This window comes from Lonchura striata, chromosome 5 (genome assembly GCF_050655825.1).
Source record: "Lonchura striata isolate lonStrDom1 chromosome 5, ASM5065582v1, whole genome shotgun sequence".
Lineage (NCBI taxonomy): Eukaryota > Metazoa > Chordata > Aves > Passeriformes > Estrildidae > Lonchura > Lonchura striata.
The window spans coordinates 44192775-44208706 of record NC_140707.1 but is presented as its reverse complement, the minus strand read 5'-3'; the positions used below and the strand labels follow the sequence as shown (position 1 = coordinate 44208706).

Sequence of the window (15932 nt, the reverse complement as noted above, 5' to 3'; positions counted from 1 at the left end):
AAAGAATACACACACCAAAACAATATAAAGAGACATTCTATGTACACAACAAAAATGGGGTATGTTATGATATAGTAGAATGTGAAAAAAAGAAGGAAAAACCAAGAATGGTTGAATTCTCAATAAAATCCTCTGGATAGCATGACCTAATTTATATATGTATGATTGCACATGTTTATTTATTGTTTAAAGTCCAGGCAATGATAGAAAAGACTCTTATTAATCACACATTGTCTGACAACAGAAAAGAGTTATTTGCGACATGCAATAACTATTCATAAATTTATTGTTATTTAGGGCCATGTGCAGTCTATAAAAAATAAACTTAATAAATTATTGTCATTTAAAATCACAATTAGGTCTCAATTCAGCAAGTGACATCAACATCCCTTACCATCCCCAGCATGAGCAGTCGTCCTTTAAATTAGACAGACTGCTTAAACACTTGGTGATTTGTGTCTTATCAAAAGTAATCTTCTGAGGTAGCACAGAAGCTGTTTTTAATAACCTAGCCAGGGGGTGAATACCAACCATGAGACATGAAACACCTTTGGCTAAAAGGAATGGTCACAAGATGCAGAAGAAAAAGAAAAAAACAGCAAAAACCCCCACACAAATAAACAACCCCTCACTCGAAGCACTTTGTGCAAGTGTTTCCCAAAGGGCAGATAATATTTTTGTCACTTTACTGTTTACTTTTTTGGCATGTTTTTCAGTCAGATAGATATACGTGAAGTCTTTATTCCTTCAGATCTGTTGAAAGTTTGCATAACCTCTATGTTCAATGAAATAATTGTGGTGTTTTTTGTATCAGGAAGTTTCACTATGTGACAAAACCTCATGTACAGCTGCTGAGAAATAAACAGATATCAATGAATACATTAAGTACAAAATATATTAATCCTATGATTATTAAGTTTCATAATTCAATTGATATAAATTTGTGTGAATTCTGTTTTGACTAACTTCTGTGGCACTAAAATTTAATTAACCAAAATAAAATGAACACAGAAAAGATTTGGTGTGATGGGAAATAAGGGAGTTTAGTCCTGATTTCTAGTGAGTTAGCTTATCTGTTTCTCATGTATAACAATTTTGGCAATGGTATAGGAAAAGCACGTTGATTTAAAATAATATTTGCTTTATATATTTTATATATTTTATTTATATCTATTTCTTAAGTATGTTTACATTTAACTGAATAGATTATGTGCTATATTACACTTTTCAGAACACAGTGTGTCTTTTAACTCTCTGACCCTCTAAACAATCTTTCAGTTAAACCTTGTGAAAAGAGGGGAATGGAAGTCAGAAAAAAATTATGTGGTAAGTAAGGAAGCATGTAAGTGATACAGTTGTGTATTGCTGGCTGCTTCCCTTTTCTTTTGGACATATTCCAGTGAATGAGTTTTCAGATAACCAAGTATTTACATTAAAAGTTACGCTACACTACTAAGTATAAATGCATTTTAGCCCAATTTTGTAATTGTCTTGGGTGGGAAGTTTCTCATTTTGTTGGGGACACTAAATGTTTATCTGGAATTTCCCCAGGAGGGAATTCCCTTATATTTATAAAAAAAAGTATAACCCACAGAAGCAATGCCACTGCTTATCATATGATAAGTAATGTTATCAAACCAGAAAGATTCAAGAGAAATTACTTGTCACAAAGGGTGTCCCAAAATTCATTTTCAGTATACTGACTTAAATTTTGAGCAAATTGATGATGGTTGAATCTTACTATTATTTGATTGTTCTTGAATGATATCTCTGGAATAGTTTGCTGTCCTTTAGCTTCTAGTAAGTGTAATAGAAATCCATTTATCTCTTGTCTTCAAAATTAAACTCTTGACTACAGTGAAATCAAATACAATATTCATTAACACTAATCCAGTCTTCTGTCTGAAGGAGTATTTCTTATTAGACAAACACCAAAGTATATCAAAACAACTTTATGTGAACATCAATAAATTCTACTGTGAAGACTTATATGGAAATTATTCTTGTGATGTCTGTGTTATTGTATTTTACAAATCAAAATGTGACTTCTGTCTTGAGGGCTTTCAAATTTACTTTTCATGAAAATTAAATCCCATTCTCAAAAAGAAGCATACACACTGCACAGAAACAAGTAATGAATATAATGATATGAACAAAGGGGGAAAAGGAAAGATTTTAGCACCCAAAGAAACCTACATATTTGAAGAAGAAACTTGACCTTTTAGTTGTCTATTCGTTTTTCAATAAAATTTAATTGAAATAACTAAAAGTCTAATTTAAACTAATTCACAAGCTACTATTACCTATTGTGGAGTATGCTAAGCTATATTCTATTCAGAAATGCCTAGACACTTTAGTGTCTACTGTGAGTGATTATTCAGCAAGTAGAGATGACAGCTTTATGTGACAGAATATTTACCTCTAGTAGTCACAAGACCAAACAAAATTGTTTCCAAAAAATATTTTTTAAAATATAGATTACAAGGCCCCAGATAATAATCTATTATTCACAAATGGGGCCATTTCTATCCTAAATCTTTTGTCACATAATCAAAACATTTTCAATTTTTTTTTTTTTTAAAGAGAGACATTTGCTCATGCTTGAGCAAAATCACTTTGCTAAACAGCCCAAATTAGTCCTTCTCTGAAAAACAATCTACACCTTTAGGATCACATGGTATTTTCAACAATCACAGTAAAATGAGGATGATAACAGACAAATCCCTCCGGCTACTGCATCTTCTCCTTCTCCTCCCTCCTAAACACAGAGACCATATGATGGAACACACAGAACCACAAATTACTGTAGTGCACGGCTCCTACTTAATAATGACATCCCATAAGTTAGCAAAAATCTGCCAACATCTGCAAGCTTCTCTGCAGTGTTGTGAGCCAAAGTTAAAAATCATGTGTGACAGTGCTGTGGAAAATACAATTGATTCCATTCTGATTGTGTCAGTTCCAAACACAGACAATATTGATGATGCTGTACAGTAATCTTATTGGACTTGGGCCCAACTGAACATTGGTCTTTGTCAACTCATTATTCCTCTATCAGAGGGATCTCACTAGATTGATCTTGCCAGAAGCTCTTGATGTGTCTCACAAATCACTGTTCTGCTGTTGGCAGGCAGATTCGAGTACTGCACAGTAATTGCTGGATTTTTTTCCTTTCCCCAGAAGGCAGTGACTACATACTGCAAGTCATTGTCATATGAGAGAATATAACTGTCCTAACAAGATAATGTAGTTAACTGTGCAGTATCTGTGCCAAAAAGATGTGGTCATATTATATATGTTACTAAAGGAGCAAAATTATTTCAAAGCTAAACTTTTTTTTTATTCATACTTACCATACCTTAAATAAATAGCCCAGGTTTTTACATTTTTAGTGTGAAAAATTGTTTGGATAAATTGTATTATTTTAAACCGCAGTGCAAATGTGGGAAGATCTTAATTAGCCTCTTGCCATTTACATATATAGAAACAAGCCACACGAGTTTTTGCACAATCAATACTGCGCTGCAAAATTCAGACACAGACATTTGAGTATCTGACAAGAAGTGATTACGTCTTGGAAACTTCTTTTATGCTTTTAGCCAGAGGAAATAAACTTGTTGGCTCCTAAAGTCTTCACTTGTCCCTCAGAAAGATCCAAGAAGATTAAGGTGAGTCCGTGGCCTGGGTAAATGCTTTCCTTAAGATACCATCAACATATCCTCTGGCTAGTCTTAGAAGAACACAATGACAAAACCAAATTTAAACACTTGATGCCCTGAGTCAGATAACCTGGGTAATTGCAAGAGGCTGGACTGGAGTTTCTCCAGGAAGGTTTAGGCCTTGTGTTGGCTGAAGGAGCCACTGGCAGCAGCTTCATTCCCACAGTGCAAATGGGGAGAGCAGCCCTTGAACAGCTAAACTGAATTATCCAGCTCTGGCTTCTTGCTCTCTTTCTGGATAACTGCTTTTTTGGGAAGGTGCAGGGGCTGAGAAATAGATATGATTATAACAATAGATTATGGCTGAGAAGGACTGTGATTCCTGATTAGTGGAATGGTTACTCTATTTAATAAAGAAGGTTTGAACAACTTGTACCTTACATTACTTTATCCAATACAAGGAAATTGAGCAAGGCCATTAGAAATGGGTGTTGGTAAAATCCTTAAAAGATCAGATAAAATCTAATTTTTAAGTAATCCAAAGAACTCATCCCCTACTAAAATACTCAATCACTGTCAAATGGGTATGTAAAGGTCAAGACAGAGGCAGAAATTATGCAGGTGATGAAGCTATGGGAATTAAAAAAGGATGCAAAGCCACAATGATTGTTTTTATATGACAGAGCCAAAGCTACTTGTATAAATAATAGAGAAATGTTTAAGAAAATAAAATATTAAATTATTCTACCTATAGGCAGCATAATATTATACTAAATTACTAAAGACCAAAATACAAGGTTCAAGGAAGAAAAAAAGAACAGTGTAAGTTCAAGGCCTATGTTTTCCCCAGCTAGATGAAGGCAAATAAATTGAAAAGCTGCTGACAATTTATGCCATAAAGTTTCAAACCAGTAGACCAGTTCTTTTAAGAATGTACCTTTAATTTTTCAAATAAACTGCCTATAAATACAAAATTTTATCCTAATTTTCCTTGGAGGCTTTGTGATTTGCCTCATGATTTTTTATTTAAAATAGAAAGAAACTATCAAAGCACTCTTAAAAATAAAATTTATACAAAGCTAAAAGCTATAAAATAAAATAAATCAAAACATTTCAAAATCAAATAAAGTCTCTGAATTAAAGAAGAGATCCTGTGACATCCAGGGACTGACTCCAGGACTATGAGTGGGTGACTTCTGACAGAAATTAGCACACAGTTATCCACATACCCAGAATAAGCATTATGTGCAAACTTTATGCTGAATCTTTTTCCCCTGACCTGTGTTTTGGCTGGTGTGTTGATGCAAGAAATTCTAAATATAGTAGAGCCAGCAACAGGAAGATTCCAAACATAAATCAGAATATATGTAATTAACATTTTAGATATTGAAAATATTGCCATTTTTAGCTTTAGATAATCTTCAGATTACAGACTAGGCTTTTGTGATAAATTATTCTGTAATGTGCTAGAATGTACAAAGTGACTCAGAGTCCCCAGGCAGGTGCAAAGGTGAGCTGCTTTATTGCAAAAACCAGGCCTTTTTAAGCAGTTAGCCCATTATCAATTACATTCCATTTAAGTATAACAAATATAATTCAACCAGCCACCATACACCACAATATGAGCATGCAATGGTTATATAACTTATTTTTCTACCTCAAATTCAGCTGAGTCACTTTCCCATTGTCGTTTTCTGCTTAGCCAAAGTAGCAGGCCTGAGCCATGATTTTACAAGGGTAACAAGGCCTTTATTTTATATGGCTTTACCTATGTGTAACACTAGAAAATTTAAGACCCTCAGAGTAGAACTGGTGTCGCCCAAAGTCCTCTGCATGTCATCTCTTGGAGCTGGCCAACAGGAAAAATCTAGGACCCTGATGCTCCTGAAATTGCCATGCTCTATGAGTATGCCTTTTTCAGCCTGGATGGAAAGACACATTCCATCTGCTTGGAATGCTTGGATCTTTTTCAAGTCTCTTCCACACTTTTTAAATAGAGATGGATCATCAGCTAGATAAAGAGGAAATGGTATTTTCTTTTAATACCATGATCAAACAATTTTATTTCTGAGACTTAAATTTCTTACTAAAGCAACTTTACTTAATTCTAATTGTGGTAATATTGAGTTTACTTAAATGCCTAATAGAACTTTAAGTGGAATATAACAAAAATATTTGACACACCCTTTCATTTATCATTCATAGCTGGTTCCACTGCAAGTTTATGGATTAGCGCAAGTTGAAGACTTCCTATTAATAATTGATCTGATCTGTTGTCTGGAATACGTCAAGAGTTAGTGGGCCTTGGAAATAAAGAAAGCAAAAAGGTGACCTACCAAGGACTTTTAGCTTCTTTCTTTGAGGGTGCTCACACATATTCCAGATTCTGTGCACTGGGCTGCTTATACATTTTACATTATGCACATCTTTATCAAAAACTTCCTTGTTCATTATAATGCACTGAGTATCAAACTGCCAGTGCCAATACCCACTGTAGAAGCAGAAAAGCTCTAAGTTGTCCAACATCAAGAGGACATGGCTTTCTCAGAGGCTGGGTTGTCTTCTCTGCTTTTTATTGTGATATCATTCTGGTACAGAAACAGTGTAAGGAAATAAAGACTCAGTCTGTTAATATTTACAATGTCCCCATGGTAAACATTTTATATTAACTATTTCTGAAAGTTCATAGTATGAAAATCAAGCTTTTATGGCAACTTAAATGTATGCTGTATTGTGCTATAATATTCAGGATATTGTTTTACTTGAAAATTCAAGTCAATCTGAACAATTGCACAAGTGTAATTTTGAAAAAGAGATCATATCTCAATGCATAAATAAAGAGTGGCTGTCAATTAAAGTATTTGGGGAATGGGAAAATAGACCTCTACTGTATCAACTTCTGAGAATTTGTCCTCTAACATGTGAGGTAAAAAAAACATGATAGCAGCCTTATTAAGGTTCATGTACTCTGTAGAAGGCAACAGTTTCATTCTAGCTAAACCACTTATCTGATTTAATTCAGACAATGCTGGAACACTAATGGTGGTGTGACCTGCTCACTATGAATGAGAAGGTGAAGACTCAAAGACAGGATAGTTACAGGAACATTGCTAAACAGTTGAAAGTCTTCTTTACAGACAATAATCCAGGGATATTTATCTTTTGGTTCCAAGTATGTGTACTAAATACTAATCACAAAATAGCTAGTTTAGCACACTGGCGTTTGAGCAGTAGAGAGACTGATCAAATTGATCAGATATTTGCACCCCTTGCTTCTTGCTTTGGTTAGATAATATTTTTTTTTTTCTGATAAACATACAGATTACGTATGGCAGAATTCTTGGTCAATTATTTAATTGTATTCTCTTGGAGAAAAAGGCCCCAAACTCAAAAGCAACAAAGAAAACCCCAAATGAACTCAAAAGCAGAGACTTGCTGTATGCATGTAAGCAGCCTCTGCTGTGCTCTTCATATCTGTGTATCTCACACTTGCTCTCTGGGGATATAGTACATAGGGACATACCTGCCGCGCTCCCGCCCTGGTTCCCTTTGTCTCAGCCCCGGCTAGCTCTTGTGGGGCGAGGGCGGGCGATGGAGGCACCCTCCGCCGCTCCCAGCTGGGGTTTGGGGAGTGCCTTTGTGGGTTCCGGGCAGCGCTAGCAAGCCTCGCGGTGGTAAATGAAGAGCGGATCCTGCTGGGGGCTAAGTCCGAGTTTATTGTAGCCCAACGGGGCCAAATATCCTAGAACGATGCCAGCCAACAGGAACAAGCACAAGGTGCTTGCACTGGCTTATAAACTGTAAGGGAGGGGTATCCAATGACCAATGGGGATAGGGATAGGGGGTGGCTCCGGGATGGGGGGATATGGTGGGGTCCAATGGGGGAAGGATATGGGGGGGAGCCCCAGGTCCTCGCCCAATCACCCGGTGCCCTGAGTAGAAGCTTCTGGATGGATGGGAAGGGGCACCGAGTGATAGACAAGGCACCCGGGGGGGGTAAAATGCCTCTTTCAGGGTGATGGATAGATACTGGGAAGGCGGGAAGGGAGGACAAGGCGGGAAAACTGGGGATAAACCAAGTTGCACACGGGGGTACAAAGGAATAAACCAATACATAATACAGGGATAATAAAACATACAAATAACGCAACTCCACACATACCAATTTCTGCAGTCAGATTAGCAGTATGCTTTATTCCTATTCTATTTAATGATAAAAAAAATGAGCAGAATCCTCCATAATCCTTCTTTGGTTTCTTAAACTATGCCTGAGTATCAAAGCACAAACCAACAATAACTGGTAAGCAGCCACAAGCACAGTCATGTTTAGATAGGACAGTGGTTAAATTAACTAATATTTTGAGAATGCTAAAGTATTTAGCAACCATAGTTTTCAGCACTTCATTTTCTGTTATAGCAATAGACCAAGTACTATGCTTTACATTAACATCCAGCAATGCCCCTGTAAAATTCTAAGGGATTGAATTTTTAGAGCTGCTGAAAATCAATAGCTTCATTTTTAACTAGAAGAGCACTGAATTTCTGAAAATTAGGGTCCTGTATGCATTTGGCAATTCTGATTCATGTATGGCTTAAAGGCAAGAGTTTCTGCATCTCTCTTTTGTATTTGTTGAATTTTACTTGTGTCAGGAAAAGCCTGACCAGCATCTCTCCTTCTTCACTGAGATCAGAGGCATCTGCACATTGTGTTGCTATCTCTCATGATTTAATCATGTGTCTCATATTGGCTCATACTAACTGAAATGACTAGATATTTGAGACAGTGGAGTAGAGGAGAAAAGCAGCTTTCATCTTTGTTTAAGTAAGCTTCCAATCCCTATCCTTACTAAGAAAAATGAGAATCATTATCAAGGTTACCCAAATGTTTGAAAAATAAGATGGCAAATAAAAAACCTCAAATATTAAAAGGTACTAATTTTTCAAGGTAATCTCTTGATCTGAACCTAAACTTTGGTAACTGGGGGTCAGTTACATCTTGGCCTGACCTTTTAGTTTTTACTGTCCAAAGAAATAATCTCACTGTGAAAGAGACTCTTTTTTAAAAGATAGGCACAGAATTATCACAGAATGCATTAATTGAATAAAAATGTAGATAAAGTAACATGAAAATCACAGTCACCTTATTTGATAAGAAAACTATGTTTCTTCAATATTAAATGCTCTTAACATCAATAAGAACTGTTCTTATAAGCTCCTGTATTATTAGTTCATCCAGCTGTGTCCCTAGCTGCAAGCATATAGTATTATAGGTGAGTCTGAAAACCGGCAATGTCAAGCTTCATAGTGAAAACTGGTTTATCTTTTACTAACAATCTTAGCAATGTGCAGTGACCTGACCTTGGAGTAGTGGTTTAACAACCTTTGCCCAAGCACTCCGTGGCTCTTCTTATATCTGTAATAGTTTACGTGATGGACTATGAAGAACTGCCAGATGACAGTTCTATTTCATTTTTGTCACTGCATGGCTCTCCATTTTTCTCACAGCCTTTTTCTCAAGGGCACAATACTGTAAGTCAGTGTGGCAATGTTCAAGATGGGTATTGCTTTTTCAGTTATTGTACCTTGATGCAGCATGTGCAAGTCTCATGCATGCTGCAGTTCTAGGCCCTCAGTAAAACAAAATCATGGGGAATTTCATATATCCTAATTTCTTTCCTAATGAAGATAACTTGAAATTGTAGAATGTGGATATTACATTAGGAAATTAGTTAAAAATGTGGTATGAACCATTCTGTGCATTTTTTAAATGAATCATCTAGCAAATAATATTCCTTTATAGATGCTAGAAAAATTAGCCTACTCTTTAGAAATGTCAAGGCCTTTATTGACAGTGCATACAGAGGAGCAGAGAAAAATAAAGAACAGACGGTATGAAAGGAGAAAACCACACTGAGTAGACATCCCAGCCCAGTTTTTCAAAGAGCAGACAACATTTAATAAATTTCTCTGCATGATGTATTATGTGTATTAAGATATACATTTACAGTTATGCCATAGTTTGCCCACAGAGAATGAGCAATTAAAGATAGTGTGTCTGTTCATAAAAATGCATTTTCATTTATTTGCACAATACTTAACTACTGCAATATAAGTCTTGGTACATCTGTTGATGTTATATAAAGCAGAAGCAAAGTAAATTTATTTTTTTTCTACAGTTAATGCCTTGTGATTATATCCATGTCATCCCCATGCTAAAACTTGGCCCCAGCTTTATTTTCAGTTCAGTACTAGGTTACCTCTGCCCTTGTGAAGCGAAGTCATGTGTGGCCTATGTCGAGCCCCTGCTCCCTGTTCCACCCTGGGGTATCAGAGGCAAAAATAAAGTCTTTGTCATCTGTGTAGAGCAAGAGAGCACAGACCTGAAGACTGACACATTATGGGTTTCTCCTTGCGTCACAAACAAAGCGCTTTTCCGAAGTGATTTTCCCATGGCCTTTTTTAGTCAGATGAAAAATTAAGTAAAATATTGGGGACAACACAAATCACAGTTAGTTATTGTTTCAGGCTGGTTTTTTTTATTTTAAAACCATAAGGGGGATAAGCTTATTTTTTAATATGGAAGTGGGAAATTTGATGAATTCCTATTTAATTTGATGGTTAGGAACTGAAAATTTTTTTGCTAGTTTTGTGCCTACATTCCTCTTTTTTGTTTTTGGGGTTTTTTTTTTTAAGCCAGATTCAAAGCAAACTGTAATGGACTATAAATACAGATTTATACTTTTCTGTCCAGTATTCTTTTGTTCATTTGAGCATTGGCTTCTCTCTGAGTGAACATCATCCTATCCTCTAACTTAGAGTAGTATCATGTAGTATCCAACTATCCATTAATCTTCCTACTCATACTGAAGACATCCTGGAAAGTTATTTATATGTGCTACACTTAGTATGGCTCATTATGCCCATTAAATATTTTACAAATCTTTTCCTATTACAGTTTATTGTTCCTCAGTGAATATATTTTGGTGCCTGTTGATTACATATGTATAGCCTTTAAGATTTAATGAATGATTTACTCATGTTTTTATTTCAGCTGGATATTTTATGAAGTATATATATATGCGTGTATAAATATATATATATACACATTTTTTTTGTTTGTTTTTATAAATGTAGAAAACCTTTAATCATCTGGGGCAGAAAAATCTGTCTGAAACCGTCTATAGGTTGGCATCTGAATTTAGAGAAAAAAGAAAAATGCCACAAATCTTTAAGCTTATTTTTCTAACGTGAATATACTCCTGTATCAAATGGAAAATCTTCATAAATTAAAGGCAAACTATCATGGTTGTCTTCTGTGTTAGAATTTAAAAAAACCCCAAAATATGTGTTGTTCTATATGAAAAAGCTTTGAAGTAAAAGTACCTCAAAGACTTGTGAGTCTTCAGTGCCAGCAATATCATGCATATTACATTTCCAAAGGTTTCATAACACTCTGAGATTTAAGGTTGGTTGCTTGTGAGAACAGTGAATAAGAAATACTTGAGCATATTGTTCAGAAACCCCATTGCAGGCAGCAAGACAATACAAGCAGTATATACAACTTCTTCTATAAATCACCCTGTTGTGAGAACAAGTAGTCAAGAAGTTGGGAAGACCTTTTAGTCACAAGGGATTTCACCTGCAGTGAATCTATCAAAGGCCATAAAAATTAGGAATTGTCATCAAATCCTATGTAAAGAGCAAGTCAGGACTGAATGCATTAAAATATAGCCACACTGCAAAGAGAAAGATTCTCCAAAAACAGAGAGCAAATTTTGGGCAACAGCGAATTTCCTTCCACAGCACGACTCAGAGCACACCCAGCCCGTGGGTAAATCTGCCACTACGACTTTGGTTTTTGACAAGGTTGTTTGTTTTTCAGTCTCAGGGTGGGCCTGCTCAAGGAAGAGCAGTGCTCTGCTGAAAGCCATTCACTGGAACTTTCCTTAATATGTAACAGTTTCAGGATCTTGAATTTCCACTACAAAATTTAAATCCTGCCAATATCTCTCCTATTAAGTTTTCAAGAAATGGGTATGCAATCATCACAGCATCTTTCCAGTGTTTGGTTTTGGTCCTGTGACCACAGCAAACATTTTGGAATTCCCTTGTGTTTTCTTTTGCTTTGATATTAAAATCTTTTGCAGGATCTCTTAAATATTTTTATAGCTATTATAAGTCATACAATATGATATTCACTAAATCTTTGAATTCTTAAAATAGAGTTTTTGTTAAAGTGTAGGACAAACTGAATTGTATGCATCTGAAAAGTCACCACTGCTTGATGCCACTGACTAGGATGTAGTCATCAGAAGATTAGTGCTAAGAGAAACTTAATTTGAGCATAGGTTTCTCTGTGTAGGCTTGCAGTGTCACACAGTAGCTTACTTGGGATTTCTGTCAATTCTTGTCTTTGTTGGGCAGCTCTGTTCCACTGAATGAATTAAATGTTGCCATTTTTTTCTCAGAAATCTGCAATATAATGTTAAAAGCTAGGCCTGGAATGTTGCAAAAGATAAATTAAAGAGAACACAGTGAAATAAATATGAAAATTTTAGTTTGTTATCAGTTTTGTACTATTCTGCAGGAATGAGTGAAGCAATAGGAGTATTGTCAACAGAAAAAAGCTTATTTTATAATATCATGAATGCTTTCCATAGTTCAAGCTCTCATCTCAGTGAAATAAATGGTACTTCTAAATATATATGTATTTTTTTATATACCTCTTCGTATAGTGCATGAGATTTTATTGCTACTGGTTTGGATATATCATTAACTGTATCATCAGTGTCATTAAGATTATTGTTTTTATATTTTAAGGAATAGTTTACATAGTCTTAGGTCTCATCCTCTCTAAGGTTTTTTCTGATTCTGCTTCATATACAGTCTTCATTTTCAGTAGGGCCTATAAGTTTGATTTATATCTCATTTACATCAGTAGGGTTTGATTTGCATAGAGAATCCTAGTTAAAATTGTAAAACTGGGTCACACTACAAGTTTGTCTGACCCTCTTTTTATAACTGTCACTGGTACAGGAGCCAAGCTGGCACAGTAATATGGAAGTATTATGGCAGACCACATATATAAAGTGTTTATTTATGGATTACAGCAACATGTGCCCTAAACATCTCTAGAGACAAAGACTAGAACAGGCTTTATGGACTTAATTCCATGAACTTGACTAATTCTACTTTACCTCACTTATATCTTCATCAAAACACAAATCCCCTGGCTTACCTAATCACTTTGTGTCTAATATTACAAAGGAATACAGATTAAATTGCATGTCTTTCCAAGAAAAATAGAGATGATACCTGAGCTCTGAGATAACACTGAGGCTTAAGCTAATGGTTTGTCTGATGGAAAGAGTGAGCTGCTTAAGTAACCAGAAGTAAACAGGAAAACAGGATTATAAATCAAATGTTCTTGACAAAGAGATGTTCTCTTTAGAAGTACTAAAGTGAATGACTTCAGAAGCATGAAGAGTTATGGTGGAATACTATCTCATAAGTAAAGAATAAATAGCTATGTTATACGAATGTTTTGCAGGAATAAATTTAGTATTTGGAGATATGATAAGGTAGTGTTATGAACAGGATGGCACTACTAAAAAGGGGAATGCCATAGAAAGCACAAGCTGGACACCTAAAATAATCCTTTTCTTTTAACTGGTATTATTATTATAAAATAATCCTTTTCTTTTAATTGGTATTATGTGAGTTTGGTACCACAGTCAAGAAGGGTTGAATCCTTGGGATTCAAAGGGATGAATCCTTGGGACAATCTAAAGGAGAGAAATAACTATCCAAGATTTAGAAAGCATGTTCTACAAACAGAAAAGAAAAAGGAAGAATTTACTCTTCGCTAATTGGAGGAAAACAATTCACTAAAATCACAGCAAAGGAGAGTCAGATTGTGTATTATGAGCAATATTCCTAAACTAAAACATATCCCTGGGAAAGATAGCAGCTTTTCTGTGAATGGAAGTTTTCAGGAGCACACTAGGCACACATGTCTCAGGACTAATAGAGGTTTAGCTGGTTCTGTTACGGGAAGAGAATTTGGGCGGAAGAATTTTCTGACTTTTTGATGTTCCTATGACACACTGATGTTAGAAGGCTCATTGAACCTACAGTATCTTGACAAACCTTTCTCTGTTATAACACCATTAAACCAAAATTTCTGTTTGATTGGTTACTACAGAAGTATTAAGGGACAATCCAAGAACCCACATGCTGGGCAAATGTGCAGTGCTCTTTCACAACAGCACCAAATAGTTTGCAACTTAAGTGGATAGCACAGATGTGGGAGACCGGAGAGCTGTAAAACATACTAGGAAACACAGATAATTTGAAAACATCCATGTCTTAAAAGCAGCTGTGTCCATTTTGAGCACCTGCAAAACATGATCATCAAAATTTTCAGTGTCTTAGAGTTGGCATCTGTATGATACTGAACAGCTGCAAAGGGAAGAGAAATTATTTTGTACAGATGTCTATTGCTTGAGACCAACTTTCTTGTTCTGCACTCACATAGCATCTTGGCTGGTGTTTCTCATCATTATCACAATAGAAATCACACATAAAATGCAGCACTTTTTGAAAGTGAATAGCAATAAATCATAAAACAAGTACTTTACCAAGTAAGTCAAATCACAAGATTTAGATTTTTGAGGCTTGTCTGAACAACCATCCATTAACCTCAGGTGGGTGTCTGAAGGCTGTGCAGAAAAGAAATAATAGGGAAAAGTCTTTTTGTAAAATTTCAAGTAAAGTCTTGCTTTACAATAGCCTTGAAAGAACAATTCAGTTTTTCTCCACTTTTCATGGCTTTATACAAGTCCTTATTTTTAAATCATTCATCATTTTCTTGCCTAGTATAACAAAGAGAATTGATTTTTTCAAAAAGTCACAAATAATCATACAATGTCAGAAAAAATATCAGCTAAGCAAATGGCTGTAATCTATCTAAGCATTCTGCATTTCTTAAAATGAGGACCAGGTTCTCAAGTAATATAACTTGACATGGATGCCATTTGTAAAAATGTCATTTTTAAAACCTATGCCAAATTACACCCACTTATGCTTTCCAAATTCCTAAGAAAGGGGGAAGGGCTTACATTAGTTCTGAGACTAACTGATGTGAAAGTTTGGAAAGAATTAAGGATGTGGTATGGTTGGGTTTTTGTATAGTCATCAATAAGAAATAGGTGATCAATTGCCCGGTTGTCATTTTCTTGCTGTCGGCAATGCTGTGGCTCACAAAACATGGCATGTGACACCTGTCATGTTGATCTGCTGAGGCAGTTACATGAGAAGGAACAAGAAACTATTAGTATAGTACATATTTGACTTTGGAAATTTACAGCTGAAATATGTGGGTCATAGCTCACAGTCACTTGATTTCATAAGGTTTTACATATCCCCAAGATGTTTGGAAGTCTTATACAGTCTTCAAATCAGTAGTTTTAATGTATTTGACAGTCTGAAATCTGCTGTGGATGGGACAACGTTTAACATATGAAAATACATATTCATTATACAAAAATCTAAAGTATTATAATTTTGGTTTATTCATGTCTGTGAGAATATGGCAGGTGAAAGATGGCTAGAGGAGGTTAAGTGATGTTCTTGTAGATTTGCTATGATGTGTAAGATAAAACAGACCCATTAAATTATATATCTTATTTATGGAGAAGGAGAAGTAACCCCTATGGATTGTCAAATACCATATGAAATATTGCCAAGCATAGTAATATGTTCTTGCTAATAGTTCCATTGTTTGCCTGGGACCAAGGAGTAAAATAGATATTCAAAAGATATTTAATTCATCTATATATTTTAAGCCATTATATGTGAATTTTTTGTTGGTTTTTTTTCTGTTGTTTTGATTTTGTTTTTTAGTTAAAATAGTTCATCTTAATTGCATTTATCTAGGATTCAAATAATTTTAAAGATAACAATATATAGAAAATAAATTATCGTCAGACTGCTAGTTTGGAGCCAACACATTAAAATAACCTTTGCATCATGAATTATATTTAAAAAGCTGTTAAGATTCAGTATTTTTTATTCCTTTAATGAAATATTTAAAACACAGTTAAATTCTCTTTTCTGTTGGAAAACACAGCATAAAAGCACAGTGCAGCACAACTGGCATTATCAGATGGTCTTTAGTTTGAAGAGAACAATTGTTTGACCAGCCACAGAATATACCCCACTTGTCTTTCCTAAAGGCAATGTAACAAAATCAGGAAAAAAATCCCAAACCAA

The 15932-nt window shown here is 35.2% G+C and overlaps 1 long non-coding RNA gene across 2 annotated transcripts in view; it reads left to right on the top strand.

Moving 5' to 3' along the window:
- Window positions 1-1277: 1277 nt before the first annotated feature.
- Window positions 1278-15932, top strand: part of LOC146767343 (uncharacterized) — an 87766-nt gene continuing 73111 nt past the window's right edge. For both annotated transcript variants that reach the window (XR_014955609.1, XR_014955608.1), the window contains exon 1: window positions 1278-1326. This is a non-coding gene — a long non-coding RNA (uncharacterized LOC146767343). The remainder of the gene's footprint in view (window positions 1327-15932) is intronic.